Source organism: Callithrix jacchus, chromosome X, assembly GCF_049354715.1.
Source record: "Callithrix jacchus isolate 240 chromosome X, calJac240_pri, whole genome shotgun sequence".
NCBI classification, from domain to species: domain Eukaryota; kingdom Metazoa; phylum Chordata; class Mammalia; order Primates; family Cebidae; genus Callithrix; species Callithrix jacchus.
In genome coordinates this window covers 27,378,727-27,400,491 of record NC_133524.1, presented here as the reverse complement: position 1 = coordinate 27,400,491, position 21,765 = coordinate 27,378,727, and the positions used below count along the sequence as shown (strand labels likewise).

The following is a 21,765-nucleotide window of genomic DNA, read 5'->3' as shown; positions in this document are numbered from 1 at the left end:
CATCATTTTTGATGGCTGCATAATATTCCATCGTGTATATGTGCCACATTTTCCCTGTCCAGTCTATCATTGATGGGCATTTGGGTTGGTTCCAGATCTTTGCTATTGTAAACTGTGTTCTTTTTTTAGTATTGAATGCTGAGCATGGTCCACATTTTTTTTAACATGTAAAGATAAAATAAGACGATTTTTCTTTTTAACTTTATAATCTACCTATGGTATGGAAAATGGTTGATCCATTTTCAGACTGCATTTTGTAATCAAGCAGCTGAGAAAATCTGAGAGTGCCACAACATGATAATAAAAACTTTCATCAAAAGATGGCTATTTAAAAACATTTAAAGACATTTACTGGACCTATTCCTATATCTATGGCATTATCTTTGCCGTAGCTCTTGAAATTAAATTGTAGATATGATGAGAGATTATAAATACTTTATCCTTTATCTCCTAAAATTAAGGGCATCCTACTTCATAACCAACCCCAGAGTACTACCACACCCAAGAATTTTAGCAATAATACAATTATAGGCAACACAGAGTCCATATTCAAATTTCCCCAAATGCTCTTTTACAAACTTTTGTTTCTACCGCAAAATCCAATTGAGGATCACTTATTGCATTTGATGATGATATCTCCTTAGCTTCCATTAAGCTAAAAAATTCTGCCACTGTTTTTGGTCTTCTGTGATGGTGATATGTTAAAGAATCCAGGTCAGTTGTCTTATAGAATGGTTCACATTTTTATTTATCAGTTTCCTTGTGATTATATTCATGTTAAACATCATTTTATAAGAATTCTACCAATATAATGTGTATGCTTTCCATTATAGTGTATCAGAAAGCACATAATGGCAGTTTGTCTCATTATTGTTATGCTAAGTTTGAAGACTGGATTAAGATGGTGTTTTCTAGCTCTCTTCATTATAGAGATAATTTTCCCATTGCAATTAATAAGCAACTTGTGCCTTCATACCATGAGAATATATTACTATTTTGGCCTCCTACTACACTTCACCTAATGGTTTTAGCATCTGTTGATGATGCCTGACTAAATCAATAATTATATTGGTTGCAAATGACATTGGCAATTTTATTTTATTAGACAGCAAGTTTCTGCAATGAAGAGCTTTCCTTTTTCTTATTTTGTTTTGAGTATTACTGTTGACTCAGGAATTCTTTTTTTTTCTTAATTTTATATCATCTAGCATATGTTTATTGAAGATAATCACACAATAAACATTTAATGATTCAGTAAATGGCCATTCAGTATTCAAGCATTTTGCTTCACTCCCTGCTCTCTGACCAATGACATGATGTTTCTTTCTGGCCCTTTCATAGAGACAAGATTTGATTTCTGGCTCCATCCACAGAGTGTGCTGGTGCTTTTAGCATCGTTTAGCTTTTGTCTTTGAGATTGTGTCAGAGATAGGTTTCTTTCTCTCCTTTACAGCAGTTTAAAAAAATAAGTGCTTATATTCATGACAATCTATAGATGGGTCTTCAAATTTTTCCCAAAATAAGTGAAGCACTGGAGTCTATTTTGCTATGTAGTCAAATTCTTGTCCAGTAAAGAGGCTTCATTGGTAGACAAGGCTCCATGGGCTGCTTCCTATTCCCTTTGTCCTTATTCATCCCTAATTTAAGCAAGCCCATTTGGCAATGGAGGAGGAAGAAATCCACACACCAGTGGTGTTGGTAAAGTATTCCTCCCAACTTTTGGGAAGAGTGGAGGGCCTAATGCAGGAAGCAGAGTGGGTGGGGGGATTTCTGTCCCACGTGGAAGGGGAGGGGGAGCTGGAGCAGATAGAATACCCATACGGACAAGGGAGGAGGTGGGGAAATCCCAGCACCAGGTAGAGGGAGCAGAGGATGTATTCCCACTCCAGGTAGAGTGTGCAGAGGAGGTATTCTAGCTCTAGGAAGTCAGGGTGGAGGAGGTATTCCCATTTAAGGTAGAGGGGGCAGAGGGGTTATGCCCACTCCAGGTAGAAGGGGTAGAGAAGGTGGAGGAGGTTTTCCTGCTCTGGGTAGAGAGGACGGAGGAGTTATTTCTGCTCCTCGAAGTTGGGGTGGAAGAGGTATCCTGCTTCAGGTAGAGGGGGCAGAGGGGGTATTCCAGCTCTGGGAAGAAGGGAAGAAGGTAAGGAGGCAGTATGCCCACTCTGGGAAGTGGGAGTGGCAAGGTATTCCCACTCCGGGTAGAAGAAGTGGAGGAGTTATTCCCATTCTGAGTAGAGGAGGGGAAGGAGGCGGTAATGTTTCTGCACCCAGCAGAGGAGGAGGTAGGGGAATGGCTACTGTGCAGAGTAGGCATTGTCATGCCAGGGAGAAGGGTAAGTAGGGGAGGCACCATGCCCAAGCCAGGCATGGAGGTGTTGGGGATGGGTTGTTACAGCTGTTTTCAAAGGCAGAGAAAACAGAGTGTTCATGGCTGGTGTCAAACTCAGTAGAAATAAAAGTATGGTGCGTCTGTGACCCAGGCTGTCCTTGACCATCAGACCACAGAAGGGATGGAGTTGGTGGAGGCTGTGAGATGCTCTGTGTGGACTGATGCCTGTTGAGCTGGACTGATATTTGCCTTGGAGATACAGTCAAAGAAATCACTGAACATAATTTTGTCTGAGTTCCACTTTCAGCCCCAGGGAGGGAAGGAGGACCCCCCGGCAGCGGTCCACAGGAGGCGGTGTTAGTACCCCAACCTCTTCTGTTGGGGAAGTCTGTATGGATTTTGCCTCTAAAATCCTTTGATGCCGTACTTCTTTTTCTTTAAAACTGACAGCTTTGAGACATCTTCTGAGGCTGTCACTCCATTCTCAAGCCCTTGACAACCACTGGCCACCTCTGTGTCCAGGGTGGGACATTACCTCTCTAGTTCAGCTCTTTTGGTCCTCAGATCCTCAATGGTCTGCTCCAGATGCTGAATTACAGTGGCCTATCCCTCAGACTTCATGTCGACAATTTCCTGCTGGACAGCATCTGATAGGTTTTTTTGGAGTTTCCAAAACAGCAAGTTGAGATTCTGTTTCAGCATCCTTGAGCTTGTGTTCCTTATCGGGAGGTTTGGATGGTGACCACCGGGATGGGACCTGCCTAGGAAACTGTCCTTCTAAATAATCCAGTGAGTGCATGGGTTGACAAACTGTAGCCCAAGTATAAAGTTGATCTTGCCAAGGTCATAGCACATTCAGAAAAAGAAAGCAAGGTTGTTCTTCATCCAACTAAGCATAAAAGTTTTCCTGTAATACACAGAACTTATACTCTGAGGCCTTGAAAAATAATGTTTTTGTTTTTAAATCCAAGCTGAATCTTAACTTGGCATTCTGGCTGGCTTAAATATTTAGTGCATCTTCTACCATTATCCATCTTGTATAAATGTTCCTCATGCTTTCAGACACTGTTTCTTGTTCATAGTTAAGGAGCACATGGAATGGGCTGATGTCTTGTTTCATCAATAATTATTTTCTGTATACAGAAGAGACTAGCCAATTTCCATCCATGTTTTTTGTTGACTATGTCTGATGGATGGCTGACTTCAAATGTTCATTTGTAGTTCATTGTATCTACAAGAATCCATGATCTTTATATCTTGATATAAGCTTCTATACAAAGTTTTGTTCAAATCATCAAATGAAGCTGCACTCATCTGGGCATTCTGATTACCCAGTTCACTGAAGCAATCGCTAAAAGGAAGGGGAAGGCCCATGGCAATGATCTATGAGCAAAACATCTTTGCTTTTTCTGGAGGCCCCTTCTCTTGCTGGCTGAACAGCTTCTCCAACAGTGTTTGCCCTCAAACTCATGGGCTCAAACCATCCTCCTGCCTCAGCCTCCCAAGTAGCCAGAGATACTGGCACACACCACCTCACTCAGCTCCCTTTTATATTTAATTGGTAAACTAAATTTTGGATTTAAATTTGGATCCAAAAGGGTAAGCCCCTTGAATTTAATTGCAGACGGTTCTTGAACAAAGCAGTTAGTAACCCACCATGCCACCATTTCTACTCAGAAATATCAGTGACTAACATTCACAATCCCAATCATGGCTATGGGGAGGGGACAGAGAATGAAAAGACAAAGAGGCAGGCAAAGGCACCAACCTATAAGAAGTGAAGAGAGCTGGCAGCCAAAAATACAAAGTCACTCAGAAAAGGGATAAAAATTCACATTTCTCTCAGATGCTCCTCAGAAATATAACTCTAGCATAGGTCCGAACTTAAGGACTTTTTCTTTCTTTTTTTAAATTTCCCTAAAAAAAAAGGCAAGAGAAGTATAATAAGACACCGGCTGAGGATCTTCAGGAATTATTTTTTATATTCAATATAATATAAACTATTACCAGTATTATTATTTCTGATGTTCAAATTGTCCCAGTTTGAGCAATGGGAGCCCTGTCAAGGCAACTCGTGTTCCCCTTTGGTATGTCCTAATATGGGTATTTTAAATGTTAATGTAAAACATTATTTATTGAAACATTATAACAGATTTTATTATCCCAGCAGAAAAAAAAAATCTGTTCCTTTGATATTTCTGATTAAAACTTAGAAATAAAAAATCTAATCATATTTCTCCATTTAATGCAACAAAATGAGTAGTGTAGAAAATGATTTAGTCACTTCATGCATGATGAACTATTACCAACAACCCAAGTTTGGAACACCTGTGTCTCAGCTGTTTTCAGCTGCATTTGTGTCATTGGTGGTCATTCTGAAAAAAACTGCAACCTTCTAATGAGAGTTAATTATAAAGAGGAAATTTTTCACGGAGCTCTCAGGAAGGTTACTAGTGTTCTCGAATGGTATTGTGTGATGGGTAATGATGATTTATGATTCTACATAGTTACTAAAAAAGCAATACTCAGTAAAGTCTTAATTCGTTATCCTTGATGTAAAGTATATTATTATTTTTAATTAGTCATATCATTCATAGCTGAGAAACAGGCCACAGCCTCTATCAGGCAGAAAGCTTATTTAAAATTGCGACTGTATGCAATAATATATGTTTAATCTTTGATTTTCTGTGACTACTGAAGTTAGCTATTTCACCATTTCTGTGTTGCGAGTAAATGCTAGTCATTTTGAGTGTTTATTTCCTGGTAATTTGTATAATTATTTAAAATGAATGTTTACCTCTTGGTCTCAGCTACATAAAATTATTTTGTTATCTGAGCATGACTTTCACATGGAAACATATGATTTTCTTAGTTCCAGCTCCATAAGTAGCACTCATAGACATTCAATAAGTATTTGTAAAAGGAAATAGATGAAGAATTTAAGAAGGGAAAGAAGATGGAACAGTTTGTGATAGTGTCTAATAAAGACACACCTTATGTTCTTGGTTGACCTTTACTGGTAGCCAAGCCTCAATCCTTCATCTCTTTGTTGCAAAACCTTATCCTGGGTAAGCTAAAATAGGTAATCCACCAGATATCCAGGGAGATGTAGAAAAGTCATACAAGACTTTCATTCAAGGTAAAAGGGAAGGGGTCAAGATAAAGACTAAGTGAGAAATAACTCATTATTGTGAGCTTCTAACTAAAAGAGTACTGTAATCATACAGATTAAGTATACCAATTCAAAATTAGGGGTTTGCTGTGGGGAAACAGCCTTTATAAAACACTGAAGTTCTGAAGCCAGAGATGTCTTTCATGAATACTGCTGTCCTGATTTGGTTTTCTTTCCTTCGCTGAAGATATATCCGTATTGAGTCTGAATTTGGTGTAGAAATCCAGAAAGCCTCGAGTTCATAATCATTTTCCTGGACATAATCACTTAAATTATCAGTGTAAGTTCTTCCAAAACAACCAGGAAACACTTTATATAAAAATATGAAAAAGCACTTTGAGAGAATTAGGCCCTTTCCCAACCTCAGTAAGACCCTAATTATTCAGAAATAATCCCAGATGCTCCTGTACGGAAGGAGAAAAGAAAGCTTATGCTACTGTTGCTGCCGTCAGTCTAGATTGCTGACTTGTTTGTGTTAAAAACAAAATTAGGAACTCACATCATGTTTCTTCCTGACCTGTAATCCTACAAGTGGTTTCTTGATAAGGATTCAATTTAATTTAGGAGCAATATCCACTCATAGCTATTGCGTGTTATTGACTGAAATTATTTCGTAGTACTCATGGTTACCTGAATGAATAATTATAAACAATGTACGTTCATTTGATGATTTAATGAGTGGTCTCGTCTTCCATTGGAATACAAGTTCTGTGAAGACAAGAACTTTGTCTTGTGTACAATTGTGTAACCAAACCCTAGGAAATTTAGCCTGGTATGAAGTACCTGGTTATTGTTGGATGAAACACTGCTATTTACCTGATTTATGAACTAAAAACCATATGGACTCTGTCCTGTTCTTTACTCCACCCATTTACCGGAAGCAGAGTGCAATGTTCTCCTCACAGAAAAGAGAACAAAGATTTATTTGGGGCATCCTTGTGGGGATGGATGATGAATTGGGGATAAACTGAGATATTTGCCATGGTAACTGAATTCTCTGTCTTTGTTCTGAGCATCTTACCTCTTGCTCCACATTCTTAATTTCAAACTTCAATTTTTTAAGCAAGCTGAAATATACCAGTTTTGGCTTCTCTTCTCTATTATTCTTCATTGTTATGGGGAGGAAAGAGCATTGAATTTCCACTTAGCAGCACTCAACATTTGCTTGGATCAAGAGACAGCTTACTCCATGAGAAACGCAAGTCATTTTTATAGGCAATTGAAGAAATATTTTTTCTGCTGACTATCCTGCTGAAAGGTTTGTATAGAATCTGGTTTATTTCCATTATTACAGCCCTCAACTTTTTCATAATTGGGTATCTTCTATGGTCCTGTTTTTTCTAACTAGCAGATAATTCCCTTTAGCAATTTGGTCTGCAATAGAAGTATCTATATAGCTTTAAGATGTGAACTACAGAGGGAGATAATTCAAATTGTAAAAGAGAGAAAACCCCCTTCAGAAGTTCCATCCTCCAAAGTAAGAGATGAAAATGCTTCTAGACTTTAAACTCTAGATTTTCTCCAATAGGTTAGTTAAGCATTTCTGATTTCCAATACTGCCTCACTTAGGATTACACCTAGTTATACCCAATTCGAGTTTCATAAAGAACTACATCTACCTTCGTAAAAATTTCTAATAGAAGAATTCTAAAGAAACAGATCTAAATGGTTTATTGCACAGTGTGTATTAGGGCTTTTGATAGAAGGGAACCTGAGTGAAAAGTGAGCACAGATTACATTTCATAGTCTAGAAAAGGGAAAAAGTAAAGGCACAAAAAAGAGTGCTAAATAGAAAAAGAAAATCTTCATAATGTCTTTGATGGTATTAACATTATAAATAATTCCAACATCCAAAGCCCTTCTTTATCTCAAATTAAATTATTTGTGATGATAATATTTTAGTAATGTACTCATTGTTCTGGCTATACATTGAGTCATAATTAATATGCATATTTATGCATATATGCCTTTGCTAATAATGGTCCCTCTACCTGGAATTCTTTTTTCTGTCTCCTTTCTCCATGTAGTAAAATCATCTTAATATCAGCTTATATTGTATCATTTCATGTATAGATATAAAAACAAAAGTTATATATCGAACAGCTTAATTTAATTTACTGATTTAATAGCAAGTGTCACTAAGTCTACGATGGCATAAAATAAAATGTTTAACTTGAACATATTTCTGGATAGAGAAGCTATGCTCAAGGAAATGTTAAGTATAATTTATTTATGGATCCCTCTTTCAATTAACTTTGCTCTACATCAGATTTTGTGGTGAACATAAAAAGAATGATGAGGATACTGGTGATTATCTCTTTACTGGTTGCCTTGAAAATTTAACAATAGCAAAAAATCATCAGCTCTTTGGGCTTAGAAAAAGTCATTCCAGAAGACATACTTTGAGCCCTATGTAGCCTGTTTGGACTCCTTTGTTTTGCCTTTAGCTTATCAACCATGGTAATCCACCTACCTACATTATTCTCTCCCTTTGTCTATTGTCCTATTTTATCTGTCAAATAGCTACCAAAAATCAGAATAAATTGTGCCTAGAAATGCACCACGACTCAAACATACCCACACATTTCGTGTTGTCCAGAACTCCTGGGGAGAAAACTCAAATAAAAGCCAAGTGATGACCATGCAAGATCATGACACTAGTAATGGTACTAGCCACAATGATGATAAATAAGAAAAAGTACTACAGTGAAGGCAGAACATGTTTTTCCTAGTTATAATGATTTCATTCTTCCCATTTTTATTTGTTCTTGAAGAAAACTCTCTGAATTCTATTTGTACATTTTGAGGATAACCTCTTATCATGATGAACCAAGCATAATTATAAAAAGTAAAACTCACATAATAACTTCAAAATAAAGAAGATAAATTAGAGCTTGACAAATGACAGTGTATAAATAAATAATAGTTATGACAAGATGAAACAATGAGTTTAAACAAAGATGGGCACACCACCCAAATAGAATTTCACTGAAGAAAAATGTAGCTATAGGTAAACTAATCAACATTTACCTTATTTATTCTAAAGCAATCTTTATTCTGCTTTTTCCATCTAGAGCTAGATTTATGCTTTTGTTTCCTAATGACAGATATTGACTAAATATTGCCCCTGTGTAATTTTTCTGTAGCATTAATTTTAAATGTGTTGCTGGAATAATATGAAAGCAGAGACTCATTTGGAAAGTTGATCGCCTAGACTGCATACTAATAAAAGGAAACCAACAGATAAAAAACTAACCCCTTTCTCACAAATAAAAATATCTTTCTTGGTTCAATTGAGTTCACATATCACAAATCCACAGTCTATCATTTAATTTCCATAATACATTAATATTAGTAATATATATTAAATGTATTTAAACTCTCTTACAAACCATGCTAGGCCATAAAATACATCATCACATCCACAGCAAAACTTTTAAACAAATTGTGATTCTATATGTGATTCAGCTTAAATACTCATATTCTTAAATCTGAAGTAGAAAAAAAGAAGATGGAGAGGATACACACACACATATGCTCACATACATATGAATACAAGTAGAACTGGGGAAAACTGAAGAAGATCATTGCATTGTATCACTTCCAGGTTTCAGGTTGTGATATTGTGTGATTGCTTGCAAGATGTTACTTACCATTGGGGGAAACTTGGTGAAGGATGCACAGACTCTTTCTGTATTTTTCTTACATCTACATGTGACTGTAAAATTGTCTCAAAATAAAACTTTACTTAAAATATATGAGAAAAAATTATCTTGTATTTGCCAGAGAGAAAAAAGGAGCTTTGGGAAATGAGAGTTAAGGAGAAACAAAATAGAAGGACTTAAAATCACTGACATATTAGAGCTGCATTCAAATGTCAGGAGTGCTGTATTCAAAGTAGATAATTTAGAAGGTCCTGTAAAATTTTATTTGACTCTGACATGAAGTTTCCCTGGCCAAAGTCAACAGCTTCAACAACGTACGTCATTTTACTTTTAGGAACGTTCCTAGGGATTTCCTGGTTTTGTTTAAGTTTTGTTATGTTAGTTAAGCTATAATAAGGTCAGTTCCAACATAAGCTTACCCTAAATCATCCATGTTGCTTTCAGCTTCAATGGCCATAACAGGAGGTAGAAATTAGCAATGCATTTAACTGAGAAAAATGTGAAAGACTAATCTAATCTATTGGTTATATTTTTCTATTCATGTTCATAGTTTTGAAATTTATAATTGTTTTGAGAAAATTTATAAATTTTATATAGATGTATATTGTCTCTAAAATCATCTGATTTTACTGTAACTTTAATTAAATATACCAAGATTATTATGGAAAAATCTCACCAAGATTAATATTTTTGTTTTTGCAAAAAGAGGAGGTTAATTTTAAAAAATTTTCAGATTCATGGGGTACATATGATCCTGTCACCAAAATAGCGAACATAGTACCCAATAGGTAATTTTTAAGTCCTTGCCCCATCTCTCCCTCCATCCTTTTGAAATCCCATGTTGATTGTTCCCGTATTTGTGTTTACAGTTTTTAGCTCCCACTTATAAGTTAGAACATACACTAGTGTTGGTCTTCTGTTCCTGCATTAATTCACTTAAGATAATGGCCTCCAGCTCTATTCATGTTGCTGCAAAGTACATAATTCATTATATTTTGTGACTGTGTAGTATTCTATGGTGTATATGTGTCATAGTTTTTTTTTATCCAATCCACCACTGATAGACACAGAAGTTGATTCCATGTCTTTGATATTGTGAATAGTGTTGCAATAAACATACAAGTGTGGGTGTCTTTTTAGTAGAATGATTTCTTTTCCTTTGGGTATATACCTAGTAATTGGATTGTTGGGTTGAACAGTAGTTCTATTTTTAGTTCTTTGAGAACTCTCCAAACCACTTTCCACAGAGGCTGGACTAATTTACTGTGTTAGTCCATTTTCAAACTGCTGTGAAGAATATCTGAGACTGGGTAATTTGTAAACAAAAGAGGTTTAATTGACTCAGTTCTGCATGGCTGGGGAGGCCTCAGGAAATTTACAATCATGGAAGAAGGTAAAGGGGAAGCAGGCACCTCCACAAGGTGACAGGAGAGAGAGACAGACAGACAGAGAGAGAGAGAGAGAGAGCAGGGGAAAATTCCATTTATAAAACCATCAGATCTCCTGAGAAGTCCCTCACTATCATGAGAATATCATGGAAGAAATCACCTCCATAATCCAATCACCTCCCACCAGGTCCCTCCCACATGTGGGGATTACAATTCACATTACCATTTGAGATGAGATTTGGGTGGGGGCACAACCAAACCGTATCATTTACATTCCCACTAACTGTATAATGTTATCTTTTCTCCACAATCTTGCCAACATCTGCTATTTTTTTTGACTTTTTAATAATAGCCATTCTGACTAGTATGAGATGGTATCCTATTGTGGTTTTGATTTGCATCTCTCTGATGATTAGTGATATTGAGCATTTTTTTCATATGTTCCTACAAGCTTAAAGTTCATATGGAAGTAGAAAAAACACACGAGAAGTGTCAAGAAACACTTTTAAAATAACAATAAAAGAACTAGCTCTACTTCAAACCAAAATACTTTATAAAGTTATAGTAATTTTAAAAATGTGGAATTAGTGTAGAAGGAAAAAAAGTTGATAAAGCAGAAGAGGGAATCCAGAAAAAGAAGTATATAAATATATAGGTCTATATATGGACATATATATATATTAATATATGGATTTTATATATACATGAATTCAATTTATGCTAGAGGTACATTTCAAATAAATAAGAAAATGCTATCCACATCATAGAATAAAGGATGTTAGAGAAAACATAATCGATGTTTTCATTTAATGGACTTTTTAAAAAATCAATAAGTAATAAACCTAATTCATATTTTTACCAAGCTATGTTGCTGATAAATTATTTAAATATAAAGGACAAAGTTATATAAATTATTATAGAATTAAAATATTTTATAATATTCTGTAAATAGCCTCAATTATTATTTTATAGTATTCTGTAAATCGCCTCTTTGCTTAAAAACTAAGCAAAAAAGAAGAAAAAGAGAGGAAGGGATGTAGAGAGAGAGAGGAAGGTAAATAATATTCATGAAGTTAAACAGATTTACCATTCTGAAAATAATAGAAACAACATTTATGCACAACAAAAGATAACCTTTATTAAAGGGCAAGAAAATGAGTGAAAAAATTATTTGAAACAAGCATAAGAGGCAAATGGTCATTCTCCACAACATTCTCAAAACTTGTTTAAATCAATAAAGGGCAGTACACATATGGGAGAAAACTAATACAATGAAAATTACAAAATGACAATTTGCAAATAGCCAGTAAACATATTGCCAGTGCTCACCCTTATGAGAAATCAGTAAAATGCACAATAATTATCTCCTATGAGTGTCTCGGGCCTGGAGCTGGGAAACCTGCTTGGCCCCAAGTTCTTTGCAGAGAGTGGGCAGTGGTCTAAACTCCTAATCTAGTAAAATGTGTGGTTCACATACCTGAAGATCTGCCTGGGTGTTCAGTGGAAAAGGCCCTGCTGCACCACGATCTCTGCACAGGAAAAGCAGAGACTCTTAGGCTGCTGATCCAGATGAGAAAGTGCTCTGAATGCCAGCAGATCTTCCTGGGTGTGGAGCAGCTCCTTAACAAAGCAATAGCAAACTGAAGTAAGCAGCACATTAAAGAGTTAATTCATCATGATCAAGTAGGCTTCATTCCTTGGACGCAAGTTTGATTCAAAATATGCACATCAATAAATGTGATTCACAACATAAACAGAATTTTAAAAACAAAACCAGATCATCATCTCATTAGATACAGGGAAAACCTTCAGTAAAATCCTACATCCCTTCATGAACAAAACCCTCAACAAACCACAAGTCAAAGGAACATACGTCAGAATAATAATAAGAGCCATCTATGATAAAACCACAGGCAACATCATACTGAATAGGCAAAAACTGGAAGCATTCCCCTTGAGAAATGGAACAAGACAAGGATGCTCACTGTCACCACTCCAATTCAACATAATGCTGGAAGTCCTAGTCAGAGCAATCGGGCAAGAGAAATAAGTAAAAGACATACAAATAAAAATGGCAGAAAATGTAATAAAATGACTTCTTGGTATCTAGTAGAAAAATCAGATGTCTGTAGATTTTGGTTGTTAAATGAATGTGTGTGTTTCATATACAAGCAAATATGAAAACTTAAGTGTACATGTCAAACAAGACTTAAAATTTGGTTCTATTTTTCCAACAATACTAGGAATCCTAATATTACATATTGACTAATAGTACTCACTGTTTTGCTTCCTTACATGTTTGTTTTACCCAAAATGCCCCTATTTAGCCCCTGGTTTAAAGGCTGATACCTGAGACATTGTGTAAGAAGAGCCTGATGTCTTCCAGCTTGTGTACAAAACACCTGATGCCTTGTACCTCCTGATATTTAGTTGTTCTCATCTCTACAGGATGGATATATGAAAGAAATCAAAGTCTGAAACTTTCAGAAGGAAATTTTCTTTCCTCTGAACACAAACACACACACACAAATACACATTATACACAAAAAAGATATACTCTATTACAAGTAGACCCACAAGTATAGTATACTACAAATACAGTATGCAAGTAGTATATGTATACTATACAAAGTTATGTTTGTATTTGTGTAGTATATGTATACTACATAAACACAAATACACATATCTTCTTTATATGTTTATATATAATTATTCATAAGTATATTCTATAATATGTAATAGTGTCTATTATATCTTCTTGATATATTTTAAAGTATTCATTTGCAAAAATTATATGCAACTTATGGAAAGACTAGAAATAGAATGACTAAATTCAATACTAGTAAAGCAATGAAAAAATATAATAAAAGTAAGGAATGTAGAAAACTAAAATGGAAGGGCAAAATAGAGGAAAAACAAGAATGTGTTCTTTATTATAAATAAATAAGAAATATGGCAGAAATAACAATAAGCATATAGATAAACCAAAGAATAACACAATTATCATACTGTTTTGCTTTCTTTCATGTTCCTTTTACCCAAAATGTCCTTACTGAGACCCTGGGTTAAAGAATGAGGCCTGGGAGATTATATAGAAAAAGCTTGATACGTTGCCCAGATGTCTTAATAAAATGAATTAATAGTCAGACATTAATATTTTCTGAAATAATAATTTAAAACTTTTAACACACCATTTAAAAAAATTGAAAGTAAATGGATGTCTTTTTATTTGCTCTCATTTTTTAAATCTAGATGATCTAATTCTATAAAATCCATGATTAACTTTTATTTTTTACTCTGGTTGCTGCTCACATGTATCTTTCAGAAAGTGGCTTCTCCTGGCCTTCTCATTTCTATTGCACTTCCCTTCAATTTCTTTCTCATGCTTTACCTTTAGGATTTCAATAGCACTTGGCTATTTTGTGTTTATTAATGTGTATATTCTTTGTCTTTCCCACTAGTTTGCAGTTTCCAGGATGCAGTGCTTAATCTGGCTCCTAGGGAGGGATGACAGCTCTCTTCTGAGAAACAAAAAAAGCAGGCAATAAAATCATTCTAGGTCCTCTCTAATCCAGTAACTCATCTCCACAGGGGGTCCCATGCACTTTATTTAGTCTTTGCTAAGGGATTTTTAAGTGTCAATATCCCATTCCTACCTCCAAGCTAAAATAAAAAGTATTCAGATTTAGGGTACCAGATTCTCTGCTAGAAGCTGTCTAGACTGTATGTCTCAGTTTATTGTGAGTACTTTTTGTCTTCAAATGGGTGATTTGAGTGTAAGCGGGTAGGAACCTCTACTTGGTACAAGGTTAGGGAAATCTGACCTGTGTATCTTTCACAGATAATTTTTCCTATCACTAATTTGTACCCTTCATCCCAGCCCTGCTGTATGAATCCCCTTCCACTATTGGCAATTTCTGTGTACTCTGAACTTTCATGCTCCCCACAAATGCTTATTAATTATTATAATCCCCTATGCTTCCTCCCCTCCAGAAATTTATCTGATTCCTGCTTTCCTTTACGTTTGTCACTTTAATAAATATATAGCAGATTTTAGCTTTTTAAAAGTATATTTTATATAAAAATTGCACTAAAATATGTTAAGAGGACAAATATTATATTGTGTTCTTACACATACACATACACACACACACACACACACACACACACCCCTGATGCTGTTAAGACAAATCAACCATGGCGGAAAGTGAAAGAGGAGCAAAGACACATCTTACATGGTAACAGGCAAGTGCATTTGCAGGACACTCCCCTTTATGAAACCATCAGATCTCATAAGACTTATTCACTATCAAGAGAACAGCATGGGAGGCCAGACGCGGTGGCTCACGCCTGTAATCCCAGCACTTTGGGAGGCTGAGGCGGGTGGATCACGAGGTCAAGAGATCGAGACCATCCTGGTCAACATGGTGAAACCCCCTCTCTGCTAAAAATACAAAAAATTAGCTGGGCATGGTGGCACGTGCCTGTAATCCCAGCTACTCAGGAGGCTGAGGCAGGAGAATTGCCTGAGCCCAGGAGGCGGGGGTTGCGGTGAGCCTGGATCGCGCCACTGCACTCCAGCCTGGGTAATAAGCGCGAAGCTCCATCTCAAAAAAAAAAAAAAAAAAGAGAACAGCATGGGAAAAACCCACCCTATGATTCAACTGGGTCCCTCCCATGACATATGGGTATTATTACAATTCAAGGTGAGATTTGGGTGGGGACCAATAGCCAAACCATATCATTCCACCTCTGGCCTCTCCAAAATCTCATGTCCTCACATTTCAAAACCAGTCCTACCTTCCCAACAGTCCCCCAAAGTCTTAACTCATTTCTGTATTAACTCAAAAGTCCACAATTCAAAGTTTCATCTGAGATAAGACAAGTCCCTTCTGCCTATGAGCCTGTAAAATCAAAAGCGAGTTAGTTACTTCCTAGATACAATAGTAGTACAGGCACTGGGTAAATACACCAGATACAAATGGGAGAAAATGGCCAAAATGAAAGCACTACAGGGCCCATGCAAGTACAAAATAGGGCAGTCATTAAACCTTAAAGTTCCAAAATGATCTTTGACTCCAGGTCTTCTTGCCAAGTCATGCTGATGCAAGAGGTGGGCTCCCATGGCCTTGGGAAACTCTGCCCCTGTGGCTTTGCAGGGTACAGCCTCCCTCCTGGCTGCTTTTATGGGGGCTGGCATTGAGTTGCTGTGGCTTTTCCAGGTGCATGATACAAGCAGTCTGTGGATCTACCATTCTGGGATCTGGAGGATCGTGGCCTTCTTCTCACAGCTCTACTAGCCAGTGCCCCAGTGGGGGCTCTGTGTGGGGGCTCCAACTCCACATTTTCCTTCTGCAGTGCCCCAGCAGAGGTCCTCCATGAGGGCCCTGCCCTGGCAGCAAACTTCAGCCTGAATATCCAGGCATTTCCAAACATCTTCTGAAATCTAGGCAGAGGTTCTCCAACCTCAATTCTTGACTTCTGTGCACCTGCAGACTCAACACCATGTGGAAGCTGCCAAGGATTGGGGCTTGTATCCTCTGAAGCTACAGCCTGAGCTGTACCATGGCCCCTTTTAACCATGGCTGGAGCTGCTGGGATGCAGGGCACCAAGTCCCTAGGCTGCACACAACAAGGAAGTCCTGGGACTGGCCTAGGAAACCAATTTTTTCCTCCTAGGCCTCCAGGCTTGCTATAGAAGGGGTTGCTGCAAAGATCTCTGACATGCCCTGGAGACTTATCCCTATTGTTGTCATTATTAGCATTGTCTATTAGCATAGACTCCGTGAGTTTCTTTCCAGAAAGTGGATTTTTCTTTTCTATTGCAACCTTAGGCTCCAAATTTTCCAAAGTCTTATGCTCCACTTCCTCTTGAAAGCTTTGCCTCTTAGAAATTTCTTCCCCCAAATACCCTAAATAATCTCTCTCAAGTTCAAAGTTACACAGCTCTCTGGGATAGGGGCAAAATGCCACCAGTCTCTTTGCATAGCAGGAGTGACCTTTACTCCAGTTCCCAACAAGTTCCTTATCTCCATCTGAGACCAACTCAGCCTGGACCTTATTGTCCATATCACTGTCAGCATTTTTGTTAAAGCCATTCAATAAGTCTCTAAGTTCCAAACTTTCCCACATCTTCCTGTCTTCTTCTGAACCCTCCAAATCTGTAGGAAGTTCCAAAGTTTCTCACATTTTACTATCTTCTTTGGCGCTCTCAAACTGTTTCAACTTCTGCCTGTTACCCCTTTCCAGTCCCTTCTACATTTATAGCAGCAACCCACTACCTGGTACCAATTTACTGTATTATTCTGCTCTCATGCTGCTAATAAAGACATACGTGAAGCTAGGTAATTTATAAAGAAAAAGAGGTTTAATGGATTCACAGTTTCACATGGCTGGAGAGTCCTCACAATCATGACGGAAAGTGCAGGAGGAGCAAAGGCACATCTTACCTGGTGGCAGGCAAGCACATGTGCAGGACACTCTTCTTTATAAAACCATCAGATTTCATGAGACTTATTCACTATCACAAGAACATCGCAGGAAAAACCCACCCCCATGATTCAATTACCTCCCAATGGGTCCCTCCCATAACACATGGGGATCATTACAATTCAATGTGGAATTTGGTTAGGTACACACAGCCAAATCATATAACACACATGTGCACACACCACAAAAAAAATACAAAAAAATTTTGAAATCTACAATTTATGTATATCTTCCATCTATATGTACTTTCCGTAATTTTTGGTAACTTCTGTACTAGGTTGTGTACTTTCTGTTTTTGTTTTTTTTTTGACAAGGAGGTGAAGCAAATGCATGCACTTGTCCATCATCTTGAATAGAAAGTCTCTTGCAATAAAAAAGTTATTCTTATTTATAAATATATATTTTAGACTTTTGCACATCTTTGGTTTCTCTCATTTTACCTTGGAGTAGACTGGCAAAAAATGCATTCTACTAGTAATTTAAAAATTTGTCTTATGGTTTCCTGCTTTTGTCTTTGTTAATTTTATTTCTGAGATTCTTTTGTATATCTGAAATATTTTTTTATGAATTTTTAGAATTGAATGCATTATTAAATTATTGCCATTTTATTGTTCAATAATGAAAACATTTAGATACATTATTATATGAAGTTTATTATACATTTAGCTTTATAACATTACTTCAGACACATAATACTGTCATTGTCTTTACTTACCAAAAAGCCTAAAATTTTACATTTTTTCCAATTTTCCAAAGTGTTATTTGGAAATAACACTTTAACTTCTTTTGGACTGTTTTTCTTCAAAGTATATGATGGTTTAATTCAATTTGTTAGTATTGAATTTTATTCTTGTACATTATGAACATTTTCCTCTGAGAAATTACATCTCTTTATTATATTTAGTTTAGATACACATTTTCAACATATATCTAAACTTAATTCTATTTATGAATAATTTTAAAACCAGTCTAATTTTCTTTTAAAATGCATTCTCTTTTTCATTGTTTTTATACTAACTCATCTCTTTGAAGTGTTTCTGTTTTTCTCAAGAGAAATTTATGATGGTATTATGTTTTCTGATCTTTTTCCTACCTGAGAAAATAAAACTTTTGTGAGTTTTAATTTTATGGTCACATTCTTCCCTCAAATATGATAGAAGTCAGAGATAGAGACATGAAATTAGAAGTCATCATTATGATGAGACCATGTGCACAGTTTAAATTTTATGTGAAGGGTAAGTACTGACAGACAAGAATAAGGTTAAAAGATGAAACCCTAAGAAACAACTTTTAAGAAGTTGAAAGAAGAGCATGATCCTTGGAAGCTATAGAGGGGTAAAAGTGATCAAAGAACAAAGAGGAGACTAAAGATTTCAAAAAATATCTGGAAAGCAGTGTCAATATCTGCTGAAAAATCAAGAAAGGTAAAGACAGAAAAGGCTTCAAGGAAACTAAAAATTGGGAGGCCTTTGGTTACTATAGCAAGATCAATAAAAGTAGAGCAAGAATAAAGTCATCTCAGGGTATAAAGAGATGAATGTGAATTAAGGTAGAATATATTGCAGTTTCAAGAAATAAGGCTGTATTATGAAACAAATGAGAAAATGTTTTGGAAAGGTAAATAGATCTGCTCAAGAGAGCAATTATATTTGTTGTTCTTAGGGTTCGGTTGAATTTCGTTGGTTTTAAGACAAGAAAGTTTTAAGCAAAAACCTTTCCTGAACCCTCAGGAAAAAAGCCAGGAAGAGGATCAGGTTGAAGAAGTGTGGAGATGGTTATTTTGAGATTATTTAAAGAGGTGAGAGCAAGAGCATAGCTATTGATTAGTAGCAATACCTTAAGCAGGGGGAAGAAAATCAATCCCCTTCTCTTAAATGGCTGGGATAGGCTTTACAATTGTTGCAAATGCAGATAGTCTGGGTGAAGAAATGACTGGTAAACTCAACTCTGAAAAACTCAGCATTCTGCAGAAGGTACAAAGGTGAATTTTCTGATAAAGACAGAGGCATAAGTGAGGTTTAGAATTATTTCTTTTGGAAATGATAATAGAAAACAAATATATTTCTGAATGGCTCTGAAGCATCATTTGAGACTAATTAGAGATTGCAAATTTCTTAGAGGCACAAGGACACACAAATTGCTTTTCTTCAGTAAAGCTGAGGAATCCGAGAGTAGTAATAGAGAAAGCAAGATTCTGAATTTACCTAAAATTGGTGTTTGCAAGGTATATATAGGTGTTAGACAAAGAGATAACAGTGTTGATGATGCTAGTAAGATGTGGTTTATCATTCACCATGGAATCTAAACCTGCAAAAGAATTATGTGAAGCCAGAAGTTGGATGATAGATTAATTTAATGAGTTAATAGACTAGACATACAACTGAGAATAAAAGGTAGGTACAGTGAGATTAAACTGTGAGAAAACTAGAGGAATAAGGATATACAGGCAAAGGCTGGGTGTTATGCCAGTTCTTCTCAAACATAATAAGCATATGAATTACCTGGGGATCAAGTTGAAATGCAGATTCCAATTCAGTGGATTGGGGATTGGGCAGAAGTATTTGCAATTCTAACAAGCTTCCAGGTGATACTCCTGGTCCATGGACCAAACTTTGAATAACCGGAATCTAGGTGATCTATTCATGTCAGACTTTTAAATTCATGATTAATAAAAAGTAATTGGTTTGATAGTTCTTGAACTCAGTATTTTCCATAAGTGTATATAACATAAGTACTTCAGTTTGGTCCTTCCGGAAGATAATAGACAACTGGAAATTTTTCCTTTTGTAACATCTTTATTGAGAGATAATTTATAAATGTGTCATAAAATTCACCAATTAACATGCATAATTTGATGGTTTTCTGTAAACTTAGAGTTGCACAATTATTACCATAAGTTTAGAGTATTTTTATCACCCAGAAAAGAAAATCTATATATAAGCAATCACTTTTCATTCCATTCCCATTAACTCCAAATCCCCTAACCCTTCAGAAATGTACTTCATATACATATATAACTTCATATATATGAAGTATAGTGTGTTTACTTTGTTTAACCCTTTGAGGAACTGCCAGACTGTTTTCCAAAGATGCTGTACCTCTTTACATTCTCACTAGCTATGTACAAGTGTTCAAATGTATCTACATCCTTTCTGTCACATGATATTGTCAGTCATTTTTGTTATAGCCTTCCTAATGGGTGTGAAGTGGTATCTCATTTTTGTCTGATGTGCACTTCCCTAATGACCAATGGCATTTACTATCTTTTCATGTTCTTATTGGCTATTCTGTATATATTATTTTCAAAAACATCTATTCATATATTTTGCCCATTTAAATATTTTTTCTCCTTTTATTATTGAGTTGTGAGTATTCTTTATATATTCTGAATACACAACCTTATGGAAGATAACATTTGCTAATATTTACCCCCATACTTTGGGTTATGTTTTGAGTTTCTTAGTGGTATCCTTTGAAGTATAAAGTTTTTAAAATTTTGATGAAGTCCAATTTATCTATTCCTTTTTCATTTCTGGTAATTTTGGTGTCATAACTAAGAAACAATTGCTTAAACCAAGTTTACAAAGTTTTCTCATGTATTTTCTAAGAGTTTTATTACATTTATACCTATAATCCATTTTTAGCTAATTTTTGTGTATGGTCTGAGGTAAGAATCCAACTTCATTTATTTGCATGTTGATATCTAATTGTCCTTGCACCATTCGTTGAAGAGATTATTCTTTTTTTATTTTATTTTTATTGCATTTTAGGTTTTGGGGTACATGTGCAGAACATGCAAGATAGTTGCATAGGTACACACATGGCAGTGTGTTTTGCTGCCTTTCTCCCCTTCACCCACATTTGGCATTTCTCCCCAGGCTATCCCTCTCCAGCTCCCCCTCCCCCGCTGTCCCACCCCTCTTCCCCCCAATAGACCCCAGTGTTTGGTACTCCCTTCCCTGTGTCCATGTGTTCTTATTGTTCATCACCCACCTATGAGTGAGAATATGCGGTATTTCATTTTCTGTTCTTATGTCAGTTTGCTGAGAATGATGTTCTCCAGATTCATCCATGTCCCTAAAAATGACACGAACTCATCATTTTTGATTTCTGCATAATATTCCATGGTGTATATGTGCCACATTTTCCCAATCCAGTCTATCACTGATGGGCATTTGGGTTTGTTCCAGGTCTTTGCTATTGTAAACAGTGCTGCAATGAACATTCGTGTGCATGTGTCCTTATAGTAGAATGATTTATAGTCCTTTGGATATATACCCAGTAATGGGATTGCTGGGTCAATTGGAATTTCTATTTCTAAAGCCTTGAGGAATCACCACACTGTCTTCCACAATGGTTGAACTAGTTTACATTCCCACCAACAGTGTAAAAGTGTTCCTATTTCTCCACATCCTCTCCAGCATCTGTTGCCTCCAGATTTTTTAATGATCGCCATTCTAACTGGTGTCAGATGGTATCTCAATGTGGTTTTGATTTGCATCTCTCTGATGACCAGTGATGATGAGCATTTTTTCATATGTTTGTTGGCCTCTTGTAGGTCTTCTTTTGTAAAGTGTCTGTTCATATCCTTTGCCCATTTTTGAATGGGCTTGTTTTTTTCCTGTAAATCTGTTTGAGTTCTTTGTAAATTCTGGATATCAGCCCTTTGTCAGATGGGTAAACTGCAAAATTTTTTTCCCATTCTGTTGGTTGCCGATT

At 36.2% G+C, this 21,765-nt stretch overlaps 1 pseudogene; it reads right to left on the bottom strand.

Moving 5' to 3' along the window:
• Window positions 1-1,388: 1,388 nt before the first annotated feature.
• Window positions 1,389-21,765, bottom strand: part of LOC100392785 (formin-2-like) — a 136,840-nt pseudogene continuing 116,463 nt past the window's right edge.